Here is an 18265-nt window from a genome sequence, read left to right on the forward strand (position 1 = left end):
CATGTAGACAGGTTCCGAGGTGTGAAGAGATATAAGAAAGCAAGACAGGGTGGCGGGGGTGGGAAGGTGGGGAGGAGAGGGCTACTCGTGGAAGTAAACTTCGATAAATATAGTAAAATTCAGTTAACTCGTTTAAAGTTATGAATACAGGTACTGGTTATGCTCTTAGGCTTGAGTTCTTTCCGATAAAACAGATCGCTGATTGCAGGACACAGATCTATAGCCATGTGGTGTCCAGTGTTACACAGAGGATAGATTCGAATTTTCCCAACGCCTAGTTCCAAAGAAAGAAAAATTACACTCGACAGTTGAATGAAAAGGGTATTCTTGGTGAAAGCGATCGGAAGAATCATTTACAAGGAGTATGAAGAATCACTAAAAACTACACGTGGGTGGCCTCATTTACAGAGGACAAGTCCTCATTATTATTGGAATTTCGTTCTTATTAATACTTTCTCCTGATTTATGCTCCGTTCATATAAGCATATTTTAAAATTAGGGGAAAACTGAACGCAAAACTAGTCACTGATAGCTTATGGCAACCTCATGGACTGGCACAACGGAAGACCAAAACCTGAAGGTAAAATTTTAAATTATACAGGTAATGGCTAGTATTCACACGAAAAATATCAACGAGGACAGCACGACTGATCACTTATTGTTAATAATGCTGATATTGATATTTTAAAGTCTAGCTTACACAGCTCAGCCCGACTGATTCTAAGCTCTTGTTTCTGAGTAACAGCAATATACTCACCGAGGTCTCGAAGCACAGTGTAGTTTCAGCAGGTTTTAGAAAGCTCCCCGGATGTTGATATTAATATTTTCAAGTCTAGCTTACACAGCTCAGCCCGACTGATTCTAAGCTCTTGTTTCTGAGTAACAGCAATATACTCACCGAGGTCTCGAAGCACAGTGTAGTTTCAGCAGGTTTTAGAAAGCTCCCCGGATGTTGATATTAATATTTTCAAGTCTAGCTTACACAGCTCAGCCCGACTTATTCTAAGCCCTTGTTTCTGAGTAACAGCAATATACTCACGGAGGTCTCGAAGCACAGTGTAGTTTCAGCAGGTATTAGAAAGCTCCCCGGATGCTGTGTCGGTGTCACTTCTTTAGGGTGCGGGGGCCTGACAGCCAGCCGCAAAAACAAGAAAAAAATACCAGGTATTAGGCCAACCAAAAAACTGATAAAACCGGGTGAAGTCGTTGTTCTAGCCTCGCCCGACAAACTTTTTTAACAGAGAAAGGGCCTAGAAAGTTCCGCAGTATCCCGCGTTGGCTTTTATTTGGCCAACCGCAGGCATAGTTTTTACAAAGACAGGAAAGCTCGTCTTTACCTGTGAACTCAAGCCCCCAAGCCAGGTGTGAAACACGAGCTAACGAACGTTCTCAAAGCTCAACACAGGGAAGAAAAGAAAGTACTGTGACTTTAAACTATACAGCAATATTCCAATGTCATGCTAACAATAAAATCAGGGCTTCGTGTCGGAAGGATGAGACTGCTGATCTTAATAAAGGTACAAAAATAAAATGAAATGTCCCTTTGAGTTTTCCCCTCAGTTATTGGCATATGACTTAAATACGACACAGACAGTCACAGAAATGATTAAAAAATGGAAATCAAGAAAGCGACAAATTATGAAAGTGTACGATGAGAGAATAGGTTTGCAGGTGGTTTACAGTAATGTTCAAGTAATCTACACTTTTCAAAGTCTGATATACCTATCTTTGTTTATAACTAGTCTTTTGACTTACCGCAAACTACTGCGACTCACAGTTAAAGCAGATGAATATTTAAAACAGCAGCGTATCATTAGCCGTCTGATGTTGAGGTATGATGCTTTCCAAATATTCCACATTATAAAAATCATAGATGAGACGACCATGTACCGGATGGCCAGATAAAAATATCTGGCCAAATATGTGTTTTCTGCATTTCACAACAAAGTAGCCTAACCCCCAGGAGGTGAACCACTGTGTTGATCTTTCCGGCAAGATAGAGCGATACAGCACACATTGCACAACCTTGGCACGAGTTCATAACCTTGAAAAGGCGTATCCAAATAATCCCCAAAATTGGGACAGCTACACCAGGACACTATCTCCTCCCTTCAGTCACGGTTAAAAGGCATGGCTCTCAGTCTGATGAATCGTGGACAACGCCGCATCGATATCAATGGTGGCATCTTCCTTAGACAAGAGCTCTCCTCTCCACTAGACAAGGCAGCTTATTTCGCGACAGACGACTAAAGTTTTTCAGGGCCAGATTAATGTATGCCAATCTGTTGTAGGAACAGACTCTAAAAATTAGACTGTGGACGTGAACAGCTGAATTAAACACCGACAATGCAATAAAACTGAAGTGGAAACCCAACTATCTAAACTAAAGCAGCAGACAACTACTGGGAACTAATTATTTCAGGAACAGGAAAAGGAAAAAGAAATAGAGCAACTTAAGGAGCGGGAGCAGAGGGGCAAGAGGGAATCTAAAAATCCACAGAAAAGTTACATATCACCGTCAAAAAGTGCTTTCGGAATACTCACAGATCTCTTCTGAAAAGACATCGATCATAAGTCTAGTTCAAAACTGTTGTGGTTGGCAGGAGAACCAACTGTATGGTTGAAGGAGGCCGAAATGCACGCGTTTTAGCTCACGCAGGCTGGCGTGAGGTCTGGAACATGACAAGGGAATTAGAATTGAGAAAAGCGGACGTAGCTGGTGGAATACTTAACATTAATCCATTAACGGAGAACGTCGCTCTTTACGGTACATGATTCACAATATCAATAGTACGGATACTGGCGCCTTGATAGGTCGTAGCAAATAACGTAGCTGAAGGCTATGCTCACTATCGTCTCGGCAATGAGAGCGTAATTTGTCAGTGAACCATCGCTAGCAAAGTCGGCTGTACCACTGGGGTGTGTGCTAGGAAGTCTCTCTAGACCTGCCGTGTGGCGGCGCGCGGTCTGCAATCACTGATAGTGGCCACATGCGGGTCGGACGTATACTACCGGCCCGCGGCCGATTTAAAGGCTACCACCTAGCAAGTGTGGTGTCTGGCGGTGACACCACATTCCTCCCCCGCAAATCGGCGTACGGTTGTGGCATAAGGCTTCCGCCCACTGTGGGGAGGACCCCATGTTGACGTATGCGACGAGGTGGGGAGCCTAACAACAGGCGAGGCTGTGCCACCCCCACCCTGCCATTCGGACCGCGGGGAGCTAGGAAAAACCTGAAAACCTGCTCCAGGGTGCACGCCAACATGCGGTGTATGCGCCCGTAGAGAGACAGGAGGGGCCGAAGGGTCGACCTCCATCGGGCCGGGGCACCCGACGGGCGAAGACGACATATGGTCCGGAGCGGGCAAGAGTTCCATGTCGGAGGACAACTGGTCACGGGAAGCGATCGGCGGCGCGTGACCCAGGGAGGCGCCCGGCGGTTGCAGCGAAGCGTTCACCTCGGACGTCGCCGGCGGGATAACAGGCGGCGGCGGCGGTGGTGGCGGTGGCGGCGGCGGCGCGTCGCCATGGGGCAAAATGGAAGGCAGCGTCGGTAACACCTGTGGCTGAGGCGAGCCAGTAGATGGGTCCCCAGGGCGCTTACCGGACGGCACCGTCGCTGAAAGCAGACGGCGAGCGGCAGATCCTGGACAACGACAGAGCGCAGCTGATTGAGATGCTGACGCACCTCACCAGAGGCCCCCAAAACCAGATACATAGCATGTCCGAGGCAGCGAAGAATGCACCCTTCGAGCCAACACCGTGTACCTCGATAGTGGCGATAGTAGACAACGTCGCCTGGAGCATAAGCAGGTGTCTGCCGCGGCACAGGAACCTGATGCGGAGGATGTAGCAAAGACAACAAGTTTCGATGATGATGACCGTGGAGCAACTCAGCTGGCGAGCGACCATCTCGGGGCAGAGAGCAATACGAGGACAAAAAGAGCAATAACGCGTCCTCCCGAGAATGCGACTCTTTCAACTTCAACATCTGTGACTTGAAAGTTCTGACCAATCGTTCAGCGGCACCATTTGACTGTGGCGAAAACGGCGCGGACGTCAGATATTGAATACCATTGGCCTTGCAGAATGACTGAAATTCTGTGGACACGAATTGTGGGCCATTAACGGAAACAATAGTCTGTGGAAGACCTTCAATGCAAAAGATAGCGGATATCGCTAGGATGGTGGCAGATGACGTCGTGGAAGACATCCGGACAACAAATGGAAAATTACTGAATGAATCTACCACAACCAACCATCGAGCATTCCAGAAGGGACCAGCAAAATCGATGTGTAAGCGTTGCCAAGAGGAAGTGGCTTTGGGCCATGGAAAGAATTTCCGCGGTGGTGCTGATTGTTGTTCGGCACACACCATGCAAGAAGAGCACATATTCGTAATCGCGGCATCGATTCCGAACCAAGTACAGTGCTGACGAGCAAGTTGTTTCGTTCTCACTATACCCCAATGTCCTTGGTGGAGAAGCTGTAAGACAGAGGACTGTAACGAACGTGGTACCACGACCCTGGACTGATCATTATCAGAACGCAACAGCAAAAACTTACTAAACCACAAGTAACACCTAATGAGCAGGAGGGAGGGGGAGGGGGGGGGGGGGAGGCTTTCACCGGAGTAGCAATGCGATCGTCATTGGTGCTCTCTCCACATTACATTTAATGTTTACTAGTGTCTGAAAGGAGGTGTTCCTTGGCTCAGCAATATAGTTCACTAATATAATTTTTTTATCTGTCACTTCTATTCGATCATCTGTAACTAGATGCAAGACTGCCGCAAAACCGAGGTGGTGGCAACATTACGTTGCATCGTATTTCTTAAGCCCATACTACACGGTACCATTGTTTAATGTCAGAAACCCTCCCTTAGTGAGGTTCTCAGTTGCATGTTAACGCGTCGGAACAGTGTTCTTTGAGCTGTACTAACCTGGCGTCCGAACATAAGTAGTTTGTCCAGCGCTGTGATGGCGAGCCGTCGGTTCTTGATCAAGTCTTAATGTCTGAAATGGTTTGCTACTATACCTGAATAGGATACTCAGGCTTCAGCTGACTATTAAATGATGTCATTGATTTTTTACAAGAGATGCCCCTTATTTTATTCATGACCATAGTAACAAAGTCGCATGCTCACAACGATCGTTCTATAATCCACAAGCAAGATAATCTGCATATGTTACAGGAATTTATCTACTGATTTTCATGCACAATGAGTAATATACAGGGCCGGTTCGAGAACATTTCTCCACAAACGCGACTTGCCATTTGTCTCTCTCCCCTCCCTCTTTTCCCACGAACACTTGTCGTCGAGCCAGTTTTCGCTGCTAATTCTGATACACGCAGTTTACAAATGCTGCACTTGGGTCCCCCTAGCGCCCCTTTCAAATTTGGCGTCCTTTATGGAAATATTACTGTTGTGGCACCGGTGGCGCCCCTCTCAGCTTGGTGACGCAAGAGGCGGATTGTGTCTGTCACTTGGATCTTAATCCTACCCTGGCAATAAAACACTCGCGTCAACACGCAATGACCCTCCTTCTAGCCAGGTGACCGCCCCAGTTCCCTCACTGTCAGCGCGGATAACTTTCTGGCGCTTTCATCGTGACAACCCGACAACGCACAAAGTGATTCCCCCTTTAATATGTTTTATTTATCAAACGTTAATGGCTGTGGTGGGATAGTGGGTAGGGTCCTGAAAATTCAGAGTTTAACCCAAGGCCGGCCGCGGTGGTCTCGCGGTTCTAGGCGCGCAGTCCGGAACCGTGCGACTGCTACGGTCGCAGGTTCGAATCCTGCCTCGGGCATGGATGTGTGTGATGTCCTTGGGTTGGTTAGGTTTAGGTAGTTCTAAGTTCTAGGGGACTAATGACCACAGCAGTTGAGTTCCACAGTGCTCAGAGCCATTTGAACCATTTTTTAACCCAAGGAAAAAGCAAGGATTTTTCCTCGATCTAGTCAGTACTGGATGACCTCAGATCGACTCACTCTGCTGTCAAACTGAGTACCTGAATCACTCCAGGAGCTAGATGGCGCCCAGGGTGATGGGCTCGCCACTGTCCCCTCCTTGTGCCGTATCGAACGAGGTTTGCACTCTACCTGCCTTCAGGCCAAAAGCTAATTCACATGTTGAGAGCAGGTTATTTTAGTGAGTTCCTAACTGCAAGTTCGTTGACGAGAATTTTTTTATCCGTTTGCTAATTATTATTTGGTGTCTTGTTTAATTAACAAATAATATTGAACCTATAGATGTTGGCACGAAAACCGTACCCTGGTAGGCATTCAGGGAGTACATACTACGATAGTTCCACGCCAACTAAATCCAGGTCGTCACTGAATTGCAGTACCATGTGCAGACCTACACTTGGCAAGTTTCCTTGATCGCAATCATCAATCCGTACTTTTCTGTGACGCCAGTTGCCAATTATAGCGCGTAAGCTGCGTTGGGTAACAATAAGACAATCACGGCTGCAAGATCCAGAAATGTGATAACTGCAAATAATTTTGAGAAAACCTCGGACCCTCCATAAAACATGTGTTGAAAGTATATCACTATATTCCAAAAGACTTTATAAAATGTCTTATATAAACGATACCTGGGAAACCTTTCTTACGGTAAATTTTAAGCCTTACATGGGTCCTTGACTGCTGTGTAAGCTTACTAAGTTTCTGGAATCCCTATGCACCCATGTTATATAAAGCCTAAGCAGATGGCGTGATTCAAACAGGTGAAAAACTTCAGACACGTCATATCACAGCTTTCTATTTGACGCACCATAGTAAAAATCGAAATCTTTGAATTTAAGCCGGCCGGAGTGGCCGAGCGGTTCTAGGCGCTACAGTCTGGAACCGCGCGACCGCTACGTTCGCCGGTTCGAATCTTGCCTCGGGCATGGATGTGTATGATGTCCTTGGGTTGGTTAGGTTTAAGTAGTTCTAAGTTCTAGGGGACTAATGACCACAGCAGTTGAGTTCCATAGTGCTCAGAGCCATCTGAACCATTTTGCATTTTATATACATACACGCTCAATAGTACAACATTTCTTACTGAAGTGTTCCACCGGGTTCAGTTCAGCCGAATTTGGTAGCCGAGACATCAACACGTGTTAACAGGAAGATATTAAGCATACATGGATCCAGTTCACGCAATACACAGCTGTCATGCTGCCTTCAATTGAAGGGCTTTTTACAAAAACAACCCTTGTATAGAGTTTACAAAGATAGCGATATTGACACTATCCGTATATAGAATGATGAACTACATGCCCCGGTACTAGTTTCGGGAAAAAAACCATTAAGAAATTCAGATATTCAAATAATTCCATATTCCACAAGGAACAGACCTTTTCACTAATTTCCTACAATAATATCCCTTGTCCGGAGCTGTTTATGATGGAAATGCTGGCTATTCTGATAAACATGAAGACTGCCTTTATTTCAAGAGTTATTCATTTCTATTGTTGGTTTTGTTATATTACTCTGCTGTGAATTCTATGTGCAAAGATCCTTTTCCTGATAGTATGATACAATGGGTTTCAAGGAGCATGGTAATAAGAAAGTATTAGAAATGATAAAGTAAAGGGACGAAATCAAATTAATCACGTTCGGAAGATGGTGAAAGAAAAATGAATTGATGATGACTACAGGTAGCTATTTTATTTATTTTATTTTATTTTAACTTTATTTATTTGTTTATATTTTGCATCTCTTTGTCAAACGTGTACCGTAGTTTAATATAATGCTTTACTACTGTGTTACGCTTTACGAAAGAACAAAATTTAAATAACTGAATAACAAATAGCAGTAACTTATTTTATTTGTTTCTTTTAGATGTATCCGATACAAGTACTTTGTAAGAATGAATGAACAGCAACGTGTAGAACCTTTCATGGAGTCCTACAAACTGCCAAGTAAACATGACCAGGGCTCTTATTTATTACGATGTACGCTTTACAATGCAGTAGAGGAATGAAAGGAAACGCAAACAGAAATTCAAGGTTCAGCCACTCGTCACAATTCATCTACAAGGTAATAAGTAATAAAAATGGCAGTTACACAGCTGTATCCGTGTGTCGAAATGCCTTTTAAGTTTTCATCCGATTTCAAAGCCACGTCTGAGATAGAACCAATCCTCTCTAGTCTCTGTCAATCGGTCACCTAATGATCGGAGAGGAAAAAATGGAAATAGACCAGGAAAGTGTTCTGAGGAGATAGAGAACTTAGTTGTTGAACATAATAAGTCATTTAAACCAAGAACGTCGCATTACTCAATCAGAGATAATTCAAACAGCAAATAATTACCAGAATCACTGAATATTAATGCATACAGTGCTCCTTGAGACCTACATCTACATCCATACTTCGCAAGCCACTTGACGGTGTGTGGCGGAGAGTACCCTGAGTACCTCTATCGGTTCTCCCTTCTATTCCAGTCTCATATTGTACGTGGAAAGAAGGATTGTCAGTATGCTTCTGTGTGGGCTCTAATCTCTCTGATTTTATCCTCATGGTCTCTTCGCGAGATATACGTAGCAGGGAGCAATATACTGCTTGACTCTTCGGTGAAGGTATGTTCTCGAAACTTTAACAAAAGCCCGTACCGAGCTACTGAGCGTCTCTCCTGCAGAGTCTTCCACTGGAGTTTATCTATCATCTCCGTAACGCTTTCGCGATGACTAAATGATCCTGTAACGAAGCGCGCTGCTCTCCGTTGGATCTTCTCTATCTCTTCTATCAACCCTATCTGGTGCGGATCCCACACTGCTGAGCAGTATTCAAGCAGTGGGCGAACAAGCGTACTGTACCCTACTTCCTTTGTTGTCGGATTGCATTTCCTTAGGATTCTTCCAATGAATCTAAGTCTGGCATCTGCTTTACCGACGATCAACTTTATATGATCATTGCATTTTAAATCACTCCTAATGCGTACTCCCTCATAATTTATGGAATTAACTGCTTCCAGTTGCTGACCTGCTATTTTGTAGCTAAATGATAAGGGACCTATCTTTCTATGTATTCGCATTACATTACACTTGTCTACATTGAGATTCAATTGCCTTTCCTTGCACTATGCGTCAATTCGTTGCAGATCCTCCTGCATTTCAGTACAATTTTCCATTGTTACAATCTCTCGATACACCACAGCATCATCTGCAAAAAGCCTCAGTGAACTTCCGATATCATCCACCAGGTCATTTATGTATATTGTGAATAGCAACGGTCCTATGACACTCCCCTGCAGCACACCTGAAATCACTCTTACTTCGGAAGACTTCTCTCCATTGAGAATGACATGCTGCGTTCTGTTATCTACGAACTCCTCAATCCAATCACACAATTGATCTGATAGTCCGTATGCTCTTACTTTGTTCATTAAACGACTGTGTGGAACTGTGTCAAACGCCTTGCGGAAGTCAAGAAACACGGCATCTACCTGTGAACCCGTGTCTAAGGCCCTCTGAGTCTCGTGGACGAATAGCGCGAGCTGGGTTTCACACGACCGTCTTTTTCGAAACCCATGCTGATTCCTACAGAGTAGATTTCTAGTCTCCAGAAAAGACATTATACTCGAACATAATACGTGTTCCAAAATTCTACAACTGATCGACGTTAGAGATATAGGTCTATAGTTCTGCACATCTGTTCGACGTCCCTTCTTGAAAACGGGGATGACCTGTGCCCTTTTCCAATGCTTTGGAACGCTTCGCTCTTCTAGAGACCTACGGTACACCGCTGCAAGAATGGGGGCAAGTTCCTTCGCGTACTCTGTGTAAAATCGAACTGGTATCCCATCACGACCAGCGGCCTTTCCTCTTTTGAGCGATTTTAATTGTTTCTCTATCCCTCTGTCGTCTATTTCGATATCTACCATTTTGTCAACTGTGCGACAATCTAGAGAAGGAAGCACAGTGCAGTCTTCCTCTGTGAAACAGCTTTGGAAGAAGACATTTAGTATTCCGGCCTTTAGTCTGTCATCCTCTGTTTCAGTACCATTTTGGTCACAGAGTGTCTGGACATTTTGTTTTGATCCACCTACCGCTTTGACATAGGACCAAAATTTCTTAGGATCTTCTGCCAAGTTAGTAAATAGAACTTTACTTTCGAATTCATTGAAAGCCTCTCTCATAGCCCTCCTCACACTACATTTCACTTCGCGTAATTTTTGTTTGTCTGCAAGGCTTTGGCTATGTTTATGTTTGCTGTGAAGTTCCCTTTGCTTCCGCAGCAGTTTTCTAACTCGGTTGTTGTACCACGGTGGCTCTTTCCCATCTCTTACGATCTTGCTTGGCACATACTCATCTAACGCATATTGTACGATGGTTTTGAACTTTGTCCACTGATCCTCAACACTATCTGTACTTGAGACAAAACGTTCGTGTTCAGTCGTCAGGTACTCTGTAATCTGCTTTTTCTCACTTTTGCTAAACAGAAAAATCTTCCTACCTTTTTTAATATTTCTATTTACGGCTGAAATCATCGATGCAGTAACCGCTTTATGATCGCTGATTCCCTGTTCTGCATTAACTGATTCAAATAGTTCGGGTCTGTTTGTCACCAGAAGGTCTAATATGTTATCGCCACGAGTCTGTTCTCTGTTTAACTGCTCAAGGTAGTTTTCAGATAAAGCACTTAAAAATATTTCACTGGATTCTTTGTCCCTGCCACCCGTTATGAACGTTTGAGTCTCCCAGTCTATATCCGGCAAATAAAAATCTCCACCCAGAACTGTAACATGGTGGGGAAATCTACTCGAAGTATTTTCCAAATTATTCTTCAGGTGCTGAGCCACAACAGCTGCTGAGCCCGGGGGCCTATAGAGACATCCAATTACCATATCTGAGCCTGCTTTAACTATGACCTTCACCCAAATCATTTCACAATTCGAATCTCCGTCAATTTCCTTCGATACTATTGCACTTCTTATCGCTATAAACACGCCTCCCGCTTCACTGTCCAGCCTGTCTCTGCGGTATACATTCCAATCTGAGTTTAGGATTCCATTACTGTTTATATGTGGTTTCAGCCAACTTTCTGTCCCTAGTACTATATGGGCGTTGTGATCGTTTATTAATGAGAGCAGTTCTGGGACCTTTCTATAGAGGCTCCTGCAGTTTACTATTAGCAGATTAATATTGTTATTCCCTGTTGCATTTTGCCTACTCCTGCCTTGCCGCGTCTCAGGAGGCGTCTTGTCGGGCCTAGGGAGGGAATTCTCTAACCTAAAAAAACCCCATGTGCACTCCACACGTACTCCGTTACCCTCGTAGCCGCTTCCAGCGTGTAGTGCACGCCTGACCTATTCAGAGAGACCATACATTTCTCCATCCGATAGCGGAGGTCGAGAAATTTGCACCCCAGCTCTCCGCAGAATCGTCTGAGCCTCTGGTTTAAGCCTTCCACTCGGCTCCAAACCAGAGGACCGCGATCGGTTCTGGGAACGATACTACAAATAGTTAGTTCTGATTCCACCCCGCGAGTGAGGCTTTCCGCCTTCACTAACTCCGCCAACTGCCTGTACGAACTGAGGATGCCCTCTGAACCCAGACAGCAGGAGTCATTGGTGCCGACATGAGCAACAATTTGCAGTCGGGTGCACCCAGTGCTCTCTATCGCTGCCGGTAGGGCCTCCTCCACATCTCGGATGAGACCTCCCGGCAAGCAGACAGAGTGAACACTGGCCTTCTTCCCCGACCTTTCAGCTATTTCCCTAAGGGGCTCCATTACCCACCTAACGTTGGAGCTCCCAATAACTAATAAACCCCTCCCTCCGTGTGCCTGCTCGGACCTTGCTGAAGGAGCAGCCACATGGCCACTCACAGGCAGAGCGGGCAATGCCACACGGCCAGCCTCCACATTGACCCTCCGCCTCGTGCGCCGCGAACGCCGCTGAACCCGCCACTCCCCTTGGTGAGAGGTTGCCCCAACCGCGTCCGGTACCCGCGAAGATGTCTCGACAGCAGGGACAGTGGGTGAAGCATGTAACACCTGGGGTGTATCTTGCGACGCAACAGACTCCCCATTGCCGCTACACTCCGAGGCAGCAGCCTGAAGACGGCTGACCGCGGCCATCAACACGCTCAGCTGTTCGCGAAGAGTGGCCAGCTCCTCCTGCGTCCGTACACAGCAGTCACACATTCTATCCATTCTAAGGAATCAATTAACTGTAGAGAGTTAATTAACTTTTAACTAGACTGCTAATTCACTAAAGGCGGCTGATTGTTCACTAAACTGCGGTTGCTAGATCCTTCTAGTAGAAAACAATGAAAATAGCGCTACCTGTCTCTGGACTGTACTGAAAACAAACACTAGCACTACTGGCAATATGGCTGACTAAAGGGACTCTCTCTGACTGTATTCAAAACAAACACAAAATCTATGGAACACTATTACTAGCACTCGACAATTAAAGCTTCCTAAAAGCGAAAACACACCGAAGAAGAAGTGACAAGTAAGAAAAATACAGTTAATACTTAAATTAAGGTAGCTCGCTGCACAGCAGACGTGAAGCAGACGGCGGTTAGGGCGACACTGACACTACTGGCACTATGGCTGACTAAAGGGACTCTCTCTGACTGTATTCCAAACAAACACGAAATCTATGGAACACTATTACTATTATGTATCAAATAAATACTCCATACAAGTTTTATTAGGCTGCTTTTTCTCTAAAGTTTAACATTAAATTCGGAGCACCTATGTCTAACACAGGTACACTTTGTGACAGTCTGAAGGTCAAAATTCAGTTATCACCTGATGCGAAAACCAGTAGTGAGAGGGAGAAGGAGCTGCTGCTATAAAAGCCAAAATGTTTTGTGAAAAGAGAAGGAAATTGAAACAGTATGCTCATAACGCATAAATGCTGTGTAATTTCTTTTGATTATATACAGAATATGCCTGTACCACATCTATTGCTAAACCAGATATTCTATGCTCTACAGTCATGGCATTTTGTATTTGGTTTACACAATTTCCATGACGCTAGCGCATCTCTATAGGTGTATCATGAGGTGACTGAGAAGACAGATCAAAACTAGGTAACGTCACATCATTTCCATTACATTACAAATATGGAAAACATGAGAGATGATCTGGCTGCGGTGTCTGACGGGTGTCCTGGCCAGAAAAAGAACTATTTGTTGATTAAGTTTTTGTATCTCTTGGTGCATTGTCTGAAAATGATCTGTAAGATCACTCACATATTTTCGGATGCGGGCCATTCGTACCACTCCAGTCATCTAGACTTTGTACTCATCTGAAGAATAAAAAACCGTGGAGACTGTAGAAACGCCACAGCAGTGGAACTACAGAACGGCATCGTGTCGAAAACGTCGAGTCCGTTTAAACTTGCAATTGTTGTACAAGAAAATATTTTCAACGTAAAGGAAGCTGTTAATCTTTACTTTCTGAAAACTCCAACGCCACCTCTCCTTCTATAGAAGCATTGAATGTATGAGGTGGACAGATAACATCCATTGTGGCTGTGCGAGACCCTTAAACCGGACATGGAGGACACGCATCATACAACACAAGAAACAGATGCCTTCAGAGCTTCATTTTTCCTGGCTATATACATGACCAGCTCCTATCAGTGGTGCAAAAATGAATGATTTGTAATGTCTGTATTCCGTATTGACACAGTAGGGACGAAATTTTTCTTAACTCTTTTCGACGAAGTAATGTGTAGAGTGCTTACACTGGTGAATCAGATAATAGCAACGGTGATTAATCATTAACTAAAAACTGGGAAAAAGTGTAGGAACACATTTCTTTGCTCTAGCGTTGCTCAGTTATGATGAAACATTAGAAGTTAGTACCAATAAAGCTATTAAATAATATAGCTTCTCCTTTTCTCATTCGAAAAAGAACTTTTGTTCCACGGTTTTCTTACAGAACCAGCCCATATCCTTCCAAACTACATTATGCCTTGGTCACAAACAGTCAGGAATAAATCTGTTCATAATTTATAATAAACTATTAACTATCTAAAAATTTATCTGTAGTACCGTGTACGGACTTACACGTGGCATGTTTCCTTGCTCGAAAATATCAATCAATACCTTTCTGTGACGTCAGTTGCCTGTTATGACAAGTAAGATGTGTTGTGTGGCAATAAAACAATCATAGCTACAAGAGCCAGAAATGTTATAACAGTCAAAGGATTCTGGGCTTTACGTGTCTGAAAACTGTGAGTTACTAGAAGGTTCCTTCTATAACCTGAAAAATTACTAACAATGGGCAAGGCCGTATTTGCAAAACTCTTCATTTATAACCACAGGTTCAATGGAGGAATCCTAATCTCTTTCTGTGCTCGTCAAGCAAATCAGACGAGCGTCATATCACCATCAGGATTATACAGGGTGAGTCACGTAACATTACCGCTGGATATATTTCGTAAACCACATCAAATACTGACGAATCGATTCCACAGACCGAGCGTGAGGAGAGGGGCTAGTGTAATTGGTTAATACAAACCATAAAAAAATGCACGGAAGTATGTTTTTTAACACAAACCTACGTTGTTTTTTTTTTAAATGGAACCCCGTTAGTTTTGTTAGCACATCTGAACATATAAACAAATGCGTAATCAGTGCCGTTTGTTGCATTGTAAAATGTTAATTACATCCGGAGGTATTGTAACCTAAAGTTGACACTTGAGTACCAATCCTCCGCTGTTGGATTGTGTGTATCGGAGAGCACCGAATTACGTATGGATCCAAAGGGAACGGTGATGGACCTTAGGTACAGAAGAGACTGGAGCAGCACATTACGTCCACATGCTAACACCTTTTATTGGTCTTTTTCACTGACGCACATGTACATTACCGTGAGGGGTGAGGTAAACATACACACGTGGTTTCCGTTTTCAATTACGAAGTGGAATAGAGTGTGTCCCACTGGAAACGCGTCGACGTATATATCCATCGGTAACGTTAGGTGACTCACCCTGTATACGGCTACCATTATGCCAAATAACTGTGCATTATTGACTACAGAACTTACAGTTCACTTTTAACACTCATAAAGAAAAAGAGAGAATTGATTTCCATTTATGACTGTCGGAATTATTGGCCTTATAGTCATAAAAGAAAGTAGTCCTGGACGGAGGTAACAGAAGGAAAACCCTTGGAATTTAGATGAAAATACAGGTTGTCATTCTTTTCATTGTTGGTATGGTCCTTATTTTATTGAAGGAAGAGTGGGTTAGACATTACACCAGTGTCGGACAGCATATTAGATGTGGCAGTTATGCCAAAGACACAAAATGATTTCGCAGAAAAATATGATGAGAATGCACGAGACAAGTCCAGCAAGGAGTGACTGTACGAGAAGTTTCAGAAGACAGGAAACGTGGCAAATGCAACCAAAAATAGCCAAATGATAGTATTAATCCATAATAGTTTATCTGAGTCCCACGAATTCTGTGATACACTTGGTTAGCCAATCTGTTATCTCTATTCGTAATGATAACAAACGTTTAGAGATGCATCCGTATAGGATTTGTGCGTTTCACGTGAAGACAATAGGTAAAGTGTAGCTTTCTGTCAGTAGTTCATGTCAACTGTAACGTCAAATAATCAAGAACCCGAGGATGGAATTTTGCCACCTTTTTAAGATATGTAAATGCACAGAGGCCACGAGCCGGATTTCGGAAAATCCACGTCAACTGCATGAAATCCCTCTGAACACACAAAAAGTAATTGTAACAATTTGTGAACACTGTACGAGAAGACCAGCTACATTACACGTGGTTTTAGAAGAACTGTGCTGTGTCTCATACAACCTACAGCAGCACGACTTTCTTCGGTCGATGTTTTCAGGCTTAAGTAATTTCGAAGATGCTGAGAACTCTCAGCGTCCTGATTTTTCCCAACCCGTCTCATTCTTGTAGGGGTCTCTAAAACGTGCTGCCTACAAAACCCAAACACACACTTCAGGGATTGGAGAACGAAATTTGAAATATGTGTTGCTGCAGTTCCTCGGCAAAACGATACCATATGAATTTCACTGTATGCAACGTCATATTCAATTATTTAAATCGCATGATTCAGGCCACTTTGAACAACTTTTGTAATTGAGCCATTTTCCTGTAACGTAGCGTTATTTTTGAATACCCAGAAGCTACGAAATCAAGAAAAACTGATGGTACTGCCGCCGCACCTTTCCGGGAACTGCCGTTGCACGTGAAGGGAACCTTATCTGCTGGGTAGTTCGTAAGGACTGCAGAGTTTTTTATTCCGCGGACAACGTGACGAACAAAGAGTATACACAGAACTTCAGGAAATGGTTATGTTCTTTCTGTACGCAGTACAACTAATTTACAAGTTAAGCAGCAAATACAAATGGCGCCGTTACACTAACGATCAAAGATTAAACACATTCGGAAAAGATCAGATGGAAAGATAAATATGAGCAATTCGTACAGACTACCTGACAAATCGGCTGTTTACTATCTGATAGTAAAGAGCAGGTAAAGAAGTACGTTTGAGCCTTAACGACTCAGTAGTTGTGGTAAGACTCTTGCCATTTTGTGAAGTTTACAACATAATTCAATGTAAACTGCAGCTACAACCTGTTCTTTAATGCTGATTCCTTGGTTGCCTTTAGGTTGTTCGGGGATACTTGGTAGTTTTCGTGTCTTTGAATGAGACTCGAAGTTTCAATTCATAGTTTAGCTGACGCTTTCGAGGCACAGGAAATGTTGATCTTCGGCAGTAATAGATTGAAAATAGTAACAGCAGCACCGGTATCTCGCCGTAGCTCCACGAAAAAATATTATGAATTAGCATCTGGTCTATATGCCAGGGGTAGGCTCCTTTATTGCGGAGCCAACGGCAGCGTCATTCGGCCATAAATGGGTGTCTTCACATATGAATCCCGTTTCCGTTTCCAGAACGATACTCGTAGTACATGCATCTAAAGGGAATGTGGTAGCCTAGTGTGTCACAGACGCATCACATAAAGGTACATGATTTCGTTGTTGTGGGGTTAAAGAGTGGGAAGGGCTCTTGTTTAATGAACTTGCGAAGCAGCGCATTTTGGTTGGTTGGCGGATAAATAATGATAACACCCGGAAGTGCTGAGATGAGGTGCTGCAGATACATACGCCACTTTCCAGAGAAGCAGTCGGTACAAAGCCTGTCAGCTCAGTGACGATAACGATCGTCCTAAACAGTGTCGTGCTGTTGGATGAATTTCTCGTAGGTGGAGACGTCAACGGCACTGAGAGGTCAGAGAGGCTCTCGGATCTGCATAGTATGGCAAATGTTTAGGATGCGTTGGAGAGCTGAACTGCAACATATTTGTGGGCAGAATGGAGTGTACTCAGATTTGGAGAAGTATGTTAGACAAATATCTGCTTTTTAACTGTTCCTATTAGTGTTAAGAGATTTTATGGTTTTGTTACTCATTTCCGAATGATGTCGGCGCGGTTTCTGATCTTCCAATTATGTATTACTGACTCTGACCTGCGGCAAATATCTTGTTATTAATTGGAAAATATAGTGTTTTTCGTTCATAAGTGTAAACATATTGGCTTAAAACAGTTTAGAGAAACTTGCGAATTTTCTTAGTATTTCACGTATATGTTTGGATTTCTCTCAACGTCTTTGAGATGGGATGCATAGTCTACAGTTTAACAAATTTTTGTCTCGTTTTCTTCTACAATGTAAGGTGAGCAGGTCTAAAAGAATTAGGGAACGCTCCCTCTGTTTCATGTCTTGTCATTCTTTCAGCACGAAGCGTGTCGCTAGTTGTAAGAGTGTACATAATTAGACAGCTTTTGTATCAAAGGACCGGTAAATCTCTCGCCTTCCCAAGAGGTGACTGCCTCCCCCCCCCCCCCCCCCCTCCCGGCTCCGCCGCATTCTCGTAATGAATGTACCGAGTAAAGAAGTGACAAAAATGTTTTTCTTGATAAATTCTTCACATAACGAATTATCTTGATGCAAAACTATCGTAAAACAATTTTATGAGGAACACATCAGGTTAGAATAATAACAATGAATTAGAAGAAGAACACTGACTTATACATGTATTTCTCTTGCTTTTATAGGTTTCCCTGGTGTTAACTATGAGTAGATTTTCGAGTGAAAAGTATTGAATCGACCAAATGCACTTATGATATCACATATAATCTCTACTTGAAGAACCACGCCTGACAGCCACTACTCTCTTCCTAGGAATAAAAAGTAACCGCCCCACTGAAAGGAAAGATCCTCGAATCGCCCAAAGGGCAGCTTCAAATACTCTTTAAGTATTA

The sequence above is a fragment of the Schistocerca gregaria genome, chromosome X (assembly GCF_023897955.1).
Source record: "Schistocerca gregaria isolate iqSchGreg1 chromosome X, iqSchGreg1.2, whole genome shotgun sequence".
Classification (NCBI taxonomy): Eukaryota; Metazoa; Arthropoda; class Insecta; order Orthoptera; family Acrididae; genus Schistocerca; species Schistocerca gregaria.